Consider the following 8,704-nt stretch of genomic DNA (forward strand, 5'->3'; position numbering starts at 1 on the left):
CTCCTGGAATTAGACAAGACTGTCCTGTCTCCCCTTGTCTGTTTTTACTTGGGTCACAAGTCTTTGCTTCCTATATTTCTAACAGTGGTCTTCATGGTATCTCTATTGTGGATAAACAGATACTCATTAGTCATTTGGCTGATGACACCACTCTTTTTTTTTTTTTTTGCGAGATGCTTTTTATTAAACAGAACCACAAAACAACCAATTTTTATAAACCAGAACAAACATAGAACCCCATTAGAACAGAATAAGTATGAATCAATCCCCTCAGGGGCACCAGTGGATATCTGCTATCTATCTTCTGGTCCTTCTGCTCCTTTCCCTTGGCTTGCAGGTGCCGAGAGAGAGAGAGAGAGAGAGACAGACAGACAGACAGACAGACAGAGACAAAGAGAGAGAGAGACAGACAGAGACAGACAGAGACAAAGGGAGAGTGAAAGAGAGACAGAAAGAGAGACAGACAGACAGAGAGAGAGAGAGAGAGAGAGAGAGACTATAATCTTTTGGAAAATGTAACATAAAAAAACATCTGAGTGCTGATTAATTACGGTTCATTTTCAGTTGTTTGGTCGCTCAGATCCTGACGCTTCACAATGGTATGTGGAGTCAAATAAAGAAGATACTTTCAGGGCTGCTTGGTGATTATTCTTGATGTTTTCTGGGTCCAGCAAGCTTCAGACATGTTGTTTAGATTATAGTTATACATCATTTTGCAGATTTATAATCTCCATCTTTACAGGACTAACACCAAACAGTTTAGCCATCTGCTCTGCAATCTCACTCATATCTACCTCCATGAAGGGGTTGGCAATGAATGCGACACACGGCTCAAGCTTATTGAAATCATTAAACCTGTCCTCAAACTCCTGCACCAAACTGTGGAATGCTCTACCTGAATCTCTCTGTGACTGTACTGCTATTGCTTCTTTCAAATCTGAGCTGAAAACCTTTACTCTTTCTTTATAGTATACGCTGTGATACCGGTCATGGAGAATTCACCACCATGCCATCAAGGAGCACCCTCCTCCGAATTTTTAACTCTTCCTTGTTATGCTCATTTCTCACCACAACCATATATAATACATATGGACTTTATGCTAATTGTGAAACCTTGATGTTCTGTAATTGTGAAGCTGTTGTTTTCCTGACTGATTTGTGTATGACCCTACATTGCTTTCCTGTTTTTTTCCCCGCTGTGGATTTCACTTTGTTTAATTTGCCTCTGATGTTCTGTGTGCCAACACTTGCCTGTGTTTATTGTCCATGATTTTGGATTTGTCTTCTGGATTGAGTATCTCTGAACCTTTATTGTGTATGACCCAGATCTGCCCAGTGTTTGATTTTTGAATTGTGGACGTTGTTTGTATCAAAGCTCTTGCTCATTCTCCAGAGTGCTGTTTGTCAACATCCAGTCCCAACATGAGTAACACGGCTTCTTTTTAAATCTGGAAGTAAAGCAGTGATGAAAGAAATGGTTTAACGGAGAAATGGATAAAATTCATCAAGTTCTTGCCTTGCTCACCGGGAGAGCACTCACCTAGGCAACTGCTACTTTCAACCAAGTGACACTGAACCAAACATTTGCAGCATTCAAAAGGGAATTTTGAGTGGTGTTCGACTACTGTATGTCAGGGAAGAACGCCAGTGAGAGACTCCTTTCCCTCAAACAAGGTAAACATTCAGCAGCCAACTATGCACTAACATTTAATAATCTTGCAGCGGAACCTGTCCTCAAACTCCTGCCCTCCTCACCACTTTGTTAGCACCAAGCTGTAGCCTTCATTAGCAAGGGCCGACATAATCTCTGTCTTACTTTTGTAGTTTTTGAATAGAGTTTTGGGCATCCAGTCATCCCTTCCTTCACTATCCCACCATTAGAGCCATGGTCCCCAAACTGTGGAATGCTCTACCTGAATCTCTCTGTGACTGTACTGCTATTGCTTCTTTCACATCTGAACTGAAAATCTTTACTCTTTCTGCTCTTTAAAGTATTTTTTTTTAATTTACGTTACTTTGTGTAACACATTTGTGTGACCTTTGGTGTTAGAAAGGCACTACATAAATCAACTACATGAATAAAATAAAATAAATAAATAAAATAAGAATACATTGCAGTGTTAGATTTGATGGATTATGGGTTCTTATTGGGTACACATTAACACAAGATTTCTGTGTATCCAGAAGAGGGCATTCATGCATAGGTTTAGTAATTACTCACTTGCCTGTCCAATGTATAGCCTAGTCTATCGCAGATAGTATTTGCTCACAGTCCTTGTTGACTGTTAGTGTTTTAACTACGCATTGATCTTTAGGAGTGATGTTTAACCATGTTTATTTATATAAACAACTGTCCCACAATTAGAAATCCATGTAATGTTATAATTATAACAATACACATAGCCACTCAGGGTTCTTAATTATCTTTTCCAATGAGGGTTCTTAATTTAGCCACATGTTTATGAATGAGAAATGGATAAAGAAGCAAAATTTTGAAAACTTAACAGCGTGCTTTCAAACACATAATGGGCAACTAGATGCATGATGCAATAATGGATGCAGGAGAAAACATCTGAGTCCATATGAAGGGTCGTCCAAAAGTCAAAGGTACGAGCAAATTGAACTCTGTGTTGTGGTTATATTGTTTGTATTAATGAAGACATTCTACATAGTGGGATGGTAGGGACTAGAGATTTTATTTGCTACAGCTAAACAGAGAAACCTGCTATCGTTTATAAAACACTAAGACCCTCAGTAAACGCAGAACCTGAGATGAGGAACAATAAAGTAGTTACCTGGGTATAAATTACCCACACCCTATCCAACTCCACCCACAGATGCACCCTTCCCACTAAACCCAGTCAGATTTTATCACACTGCTATTCTCAGCTACAGACTCTGTTAACAACATTGGTCCTGTTTAAAGGTCGTATAAAATAACATTTTTATGCAGTATTTGCTGTCATACTGGTCAGGGAGAATTCATCACCATGCCATCAATGGGCACCTTCCTCTGAATTTTTAACTCTTCCTCGTTATGTTCATTTCCCACCACAAACATATATAAAGCATATGGACTTTATACTAATTGTGAAACCTTGACGTTCTGTAATTGTGAAGCTGTTGTTTTCCTGACTGATTTCTGTGTATGACCCTACATTGCTTTCCTGTTTTTTTCCCCGCTGTGGATTTCACTTTGTTAAATTTGCCTCTGATGTTCTGTGTGCCAACACTTGCCTGTGTTTATTGTCCATGATTTTGGATTTGTCTTCTGGATTGAGTATCTCTGAACCTTTATTGTGTATGACCCAGATCTGCCCAGTGTTTGATTTTTGAATTGTGGATGTTGTTTGTATCAAAGCTCTTGCTCATTCTCCAGAGTCCTATTTGTCAACAACCAGTCCCAACATGAGTAACACGGCTTCTTTTTAAATCTGGAAGTAAAGCAGTGATGAAAGAAATGGAGAAATGGATAAAATTCATCAAGTTCTTGCCTTGCTCACCTGGAGAGCACTCACCTAGGCAACTGCTACTTTCAACCAAGTGACACTGAACCAAACATTTGCAGCATTCAAAAGGAAATTTTGAGTGGTGTTCGACTACTGTATGTCAGGGAAGAACGCCAGCGAGAGACTCCTTTCCCTCAAACAAGGTAAACATTCAGCAGCCAACTATGCACTAACATTTAATAATCTTGCAGCAGAGAGTGGCTGGAATGAACCACATCTGAAATGGATCTCAACAATGCACTTCATACTGAACTAGCATGGTGTAATGGTTTGGTCTCTCTTACCTAGTTTATCCAATTAGAGATAACCTTATCAGAGCCACATATCCTGCAGTGTATGCCATCCAAGTCTGCTGAGATCATGAAGAAGAAGTCTTTATTTGTCACATATACATTACAGCACAGCAAAATTCTTTTCTTCACATATCCCAGCATGCTAGGAAGTTGGGATTAGAGTGCAGAGTCAGCCATGATATGGTGCACCTGGAGTAGAGAGGGGTAAGGCCCTGCATAACAGTGGCTGCATGGCAGTGCTGGAGCTTGAACCCCAACCTCCTGATCAGAGCCTTAACCATTGAGCCACCACTGCCCTATGAATGATGCAGAGCCCATGGAAGTTGCTCATGTCAACCTTTCAGCTGAGGAAAAAGAAAGCAGTAGAAGACATGGATTATGCTTGTACTACAGAAATAAAGGACATTTTTTTGAGTCACATGCACACTGAGCACTGAGAATAATCCATGAAATCAGGTGAGCAAAATCATTACCTCATTAACTGAGAACAAAAGAATTACCCAAACCATAAAATTATCATGGTGCTAATGCTTCAAACTATATTCCAGCACTCACTGTCTACAGGGCAGCTGGTAATTTCATGGATGAAGCAATAGCAAAAATGTTGCACTTTCCCCTTGTTCCTCTTGCAGGTTTCCTGACTGTAAAGGCTGTAGATGGCACACTGCTGGGAGAGGAAAAGCCACACAGTGTACCATCCCCCTTCAGATGCACACAGGCACCTTACACATGGAAACCATTTCTTTTATGATCACCAAATCACCCCAGAACACTGTTGTCCTAAGCTCACCCTGTTTGACCCCCTATGACCCAATGATATCCTCAAAAGAAGGTCAACACACATCCTGTCCTCACTGTTTTAAAAATATCCTGGATGAGTGGGTTTGGATCAGGATCAGGAGATGGATCAGGCAAAAGTGGAAGCAGTTACTTCCTGGCCACATCCCTGAACCACCAAAGAACCTCAAAGATTCCTATGGTTTGCAGATTTCTTAGGAAGCCACCCAAGCATTCCAGAGACTGAAGGAACTCTTACCAATGCCCTTTCATCATCCAGCACCCTCACTCCCATTCATATTTGAAGCTGACACATCTGAAAATGGAGTTGGAGCAATAGTGTCTCAACACCATAGTAATTTTGCCAAACTGCACTGTGCCTTATTTTCAAGTAAACTAACACCAGTAGAATGAAACTATGATGTGGGAAGCTACAAACTGCTCACCATTAACCTGCAGAGGAAATGTTAACGGCATTGGCTAGAGGGGGCAGAGCACCCATTTCTCATCCTCACAGATCATTGGAACTTAGTATATGTCAGGAAAAATGTTTAAATCCATGCCAAACCAGGTCTTTACTTACTTTAACTTCACCTTGACATATAGGATCCAAAAACACAAAGCAGATGCCTTGTCATGGATCTGTGAAAATCCTCAAGTAGAGAATTCCCCAGAAACCATAAGTCATACATTGCAGCTCCTGTCAATTGGGAAGTCATGGATGATATTCAGAAAACACAACAAGATGACCCAATCAGATTGTCCCCCAGAGAAATGTATTTACCTCAGAGCATGCTTGAAAATGTCATCCAATGGGTACACACCTCACTCAGTTCTGGGGATCCAAGCATTAGTAGAAAATAAATTCTGGTTGCAGTCTATAACTTTTGAGTTTGGCAGTCAAACAGATGGTCTCAACCAAGAAATTGGGAGGTTCCTGAGGACCTATCTACAAGGGACCTGAGACTTAAACTATCGTAACTACTATGAAAGTTAAGTTCCCATTTCATTGGTCCCTTTAAGATCATTAAACAAGTCAACCCAGTATCATACAGATTAGAATTACCATCCACATACAGAATTGCACCCATGTTTCATGCATCCTTCTTAAAATTATTTGCTCCATCCACCTGAAACCAGGTGACTGGGGCTGAGCCACCACCACCATAGGAGATCAAGTGAGTGCCAGCATACAGTGTCCATGAGCATCTCTCATGGTCTCTCACACAGGTTATGGACAATTCACCACCACACCACCAGAGGGCACCTCCCGCAAATTTTGAACCCTTCCTCATTGGATATGCTGATTTCCTGTCACAACCATATATAACTACCAGTTAACTACCAGTGATCAGTGACACTCTCTCTCTCTCTCTCTCTCTCTCTCTCTCTCTCTCACACACACACTGTTGCATAATTGCATTGCCTGAAGGTGATTGATCACACTACTTTTAACTTTAACATTTGGTTTACTGGTAGTGCCAGTGTTACAGAAGCAAAGCTTGTATACATTACTGGCCACATACAGTATAAGATGACTGAATAAGCCTGCATGTGAACATCACCCAATGGGCACCTTTTTACTTGCATTGAAAGAGATGACAGTGAAACAGAGAAATTAGAGTAGCTTTCCAAAAATGGTAGCAGGATGCTATCTTTACCGTCTTAATAATAATAATAATAAAAAAAAACGTTTCTGACCTTGCAAAAAATATGAAGAAAACATGGAGTGGACAGGAAATCATTTAGTGCAGGAGTGATGGAGTAGAGGCATTGCAGAAAGTGGAGGCCTGCTTAATTTTAGCTGTAAAGAGGGAAATTTTAGACTGTCTGCAAGTAGTCTGTAAAAAATGAAAGTCGTGTTTTGTTGCGCTGAACATAAAAGTAACTGGAATTAATAAAAAATGGAAAATGAGAGTCTGTAATGCAAGACTGTAATAATTCCTCTTGATTACACTGTAATGTTTACAAAATCTTTGACAAAATGATGAGAAGATGAGAAAAGAAGGTTCAATCTCAGCAAGTTCTAGACTTTTTTTTAATCTAAGTGAAAGACTGCACAAAACTGTGAAATCAGCTGAAAACTCATGAATGAAGTTAACAATGAGCCAAGACAAAATCTATTCCTGTTTGAGTCTGGTACAAGGTCAAATCCTTTCCTTACTAATGTTTTTACTGTTGGATTGACTGGTGTTTAGGGTTCAGGTGCTTGTTAATGTTCTGGTATTTATTTGGGTATTTGCTGAAAGAATGATTTTTGATGTTTTAAACCTAATATATTTTTTAAAATAGTGTTAACAATAAAATATAATGTGAGCTTGTTTGGAACACCATGGGCTTAAATTGTGCATTGTGTACCATCTCAGCCCATGTCAGACTTTTCACATACTGTAATACTGTTATATTTTACATTTTAAAAATTGTGTGAACTATTTAATAAAACTTTCTGTAAGAAATTAATAGTTCGTAGTAACTGAAGATATCCCATAAAATCAATATGTACTAAAGATATCTGAAAACAGATTTTGGTGGGTACATGTACCAAATAAACTAAATAATTAAGTAAATAACTAAATATGCATAAAAACAGCCGATTGTCATCAAATTAAGCAATATTCTGTATTGAATCAGACTAGATTAATAATATATAAATAGATAAATTATCTATTTATGTTATTTACATAAACAGAACATATGTATTATTTACATAAAGTATAATAAATTATTAGTATCACATAAATATTTGAGAAATGACCAACAAACATTTTTAAATGAACAAAAATACATGAGTATATATAAAACAGATAAAGAGATATTTATAAATAGAAGATTATAAATTACATATCTGTTATGAACAAATTCTAGCCTACAGTGGTCCCATGTGGGATTTGTGTGGGCATGACAAAGTGCAGGTTGCCCACAGAGAACCCACTTTGGGCCAACGTGGGTAAAAAAAAGGTATCAAATTCAAGATGGCGCCGTGCTAGTGGCAGCCGATTACAGCAGCTCCTGTCTCGATAGACATTATATTTTACTTATTTTACCTATATTAGGTTTTGCTACTTATGAATCTGGCACATTTCGTTTCTTCAGCTCTTCTTTTTCTTACTTATAAGTTGTAGTCTGTTTTTGCATATAGTTTTTATTAATCATGCACTCCACTTGGAATGGAGAACTGAGAGGAGACAGCAGGTTGCTTCGTATACACACGCGATCAGCTGCTGGCGCTCCAAAGATCTGAACCGCGCTCCGGAATGTGGTTCAACATTCCTAAAGAACTGCTGAGACCATGCAGAGGATGCAGAGCTGGATCCAAAACAAAGGCAAAGAGGAGATGGTACAAACCCTTCATTCCCTCCATCATCATGGTAAATGTTCTGTCTCTCTGGAATAAAATAGACGAGCTCAACATGCTGATCGGGATGCAGAGGGAGTATTGGGAGTGCAGTGGAATTTGTTTCACTGAGACATGGCTGCATGAGGATATTCCGGACTTGAATGCTTCTATCCTCAGATTTCAGACAGTGAAGGCGGACAGAGACACTGAACTGAGTGGTAAGAGGAAAGGTGGAGGGGTCGCATTATTTGTAAATAACAGAAGGTGTAATCTGAGATGTTACTGTGAAGGAATGCCACTGCTGCCCAAATGTTGAATTGCTGGTTGTTGATTTATGTCTGTATTATCTGCTGAGGGAATTTACGGTCACCATTGTGGTTACTGTTTACATCCCACCAGTAGCCGAAGCAGAAGCGGCGTGTGAAGTCATACACTCGGCTATTGCGAGACTCCAAACTCGGCATCCGAACTCGTTAGTTGTCATTTCTGGGGATTTTAATCATGTGACAATCTCCACTACATTACCAAAGTTTCACCGGTTTGTCAACTGTATTACCAGAGAGAACAGAACACTGGATCTCCTGTATGCAAGTGTGAAGGGGGCATACACTTCCTCTGCTCTGCCCCCACTGGGAAGGTTGTCTGACCACAACCTGGTTCTACTGACACCCACACACAGACCTGTTGTCTTAAGGCAGTCTGTGATGAAGAAGACCATAAGAAGATGGTCACAAGATGCAGAGGAGGCTCTGAAGTTCTGCTTTGAGACTACAGACTGGGAAGTGTTA

This window comes from Pangasianodon hypophthalmus, chromosome 1 (assembly GCF_027358585.1).
Source record: "Pangasianodon hypophthalmus isolate fPanHyp1 chromosome 1, fPanHyp1.pri, whole genome shotgun sequence".
NCBI lineage: Eukaryota > Metazoa > Chordata > Actinopteri > Siluriformes > Pangasiidae > Pangasianodon > Pangasianodon hypophthalmus.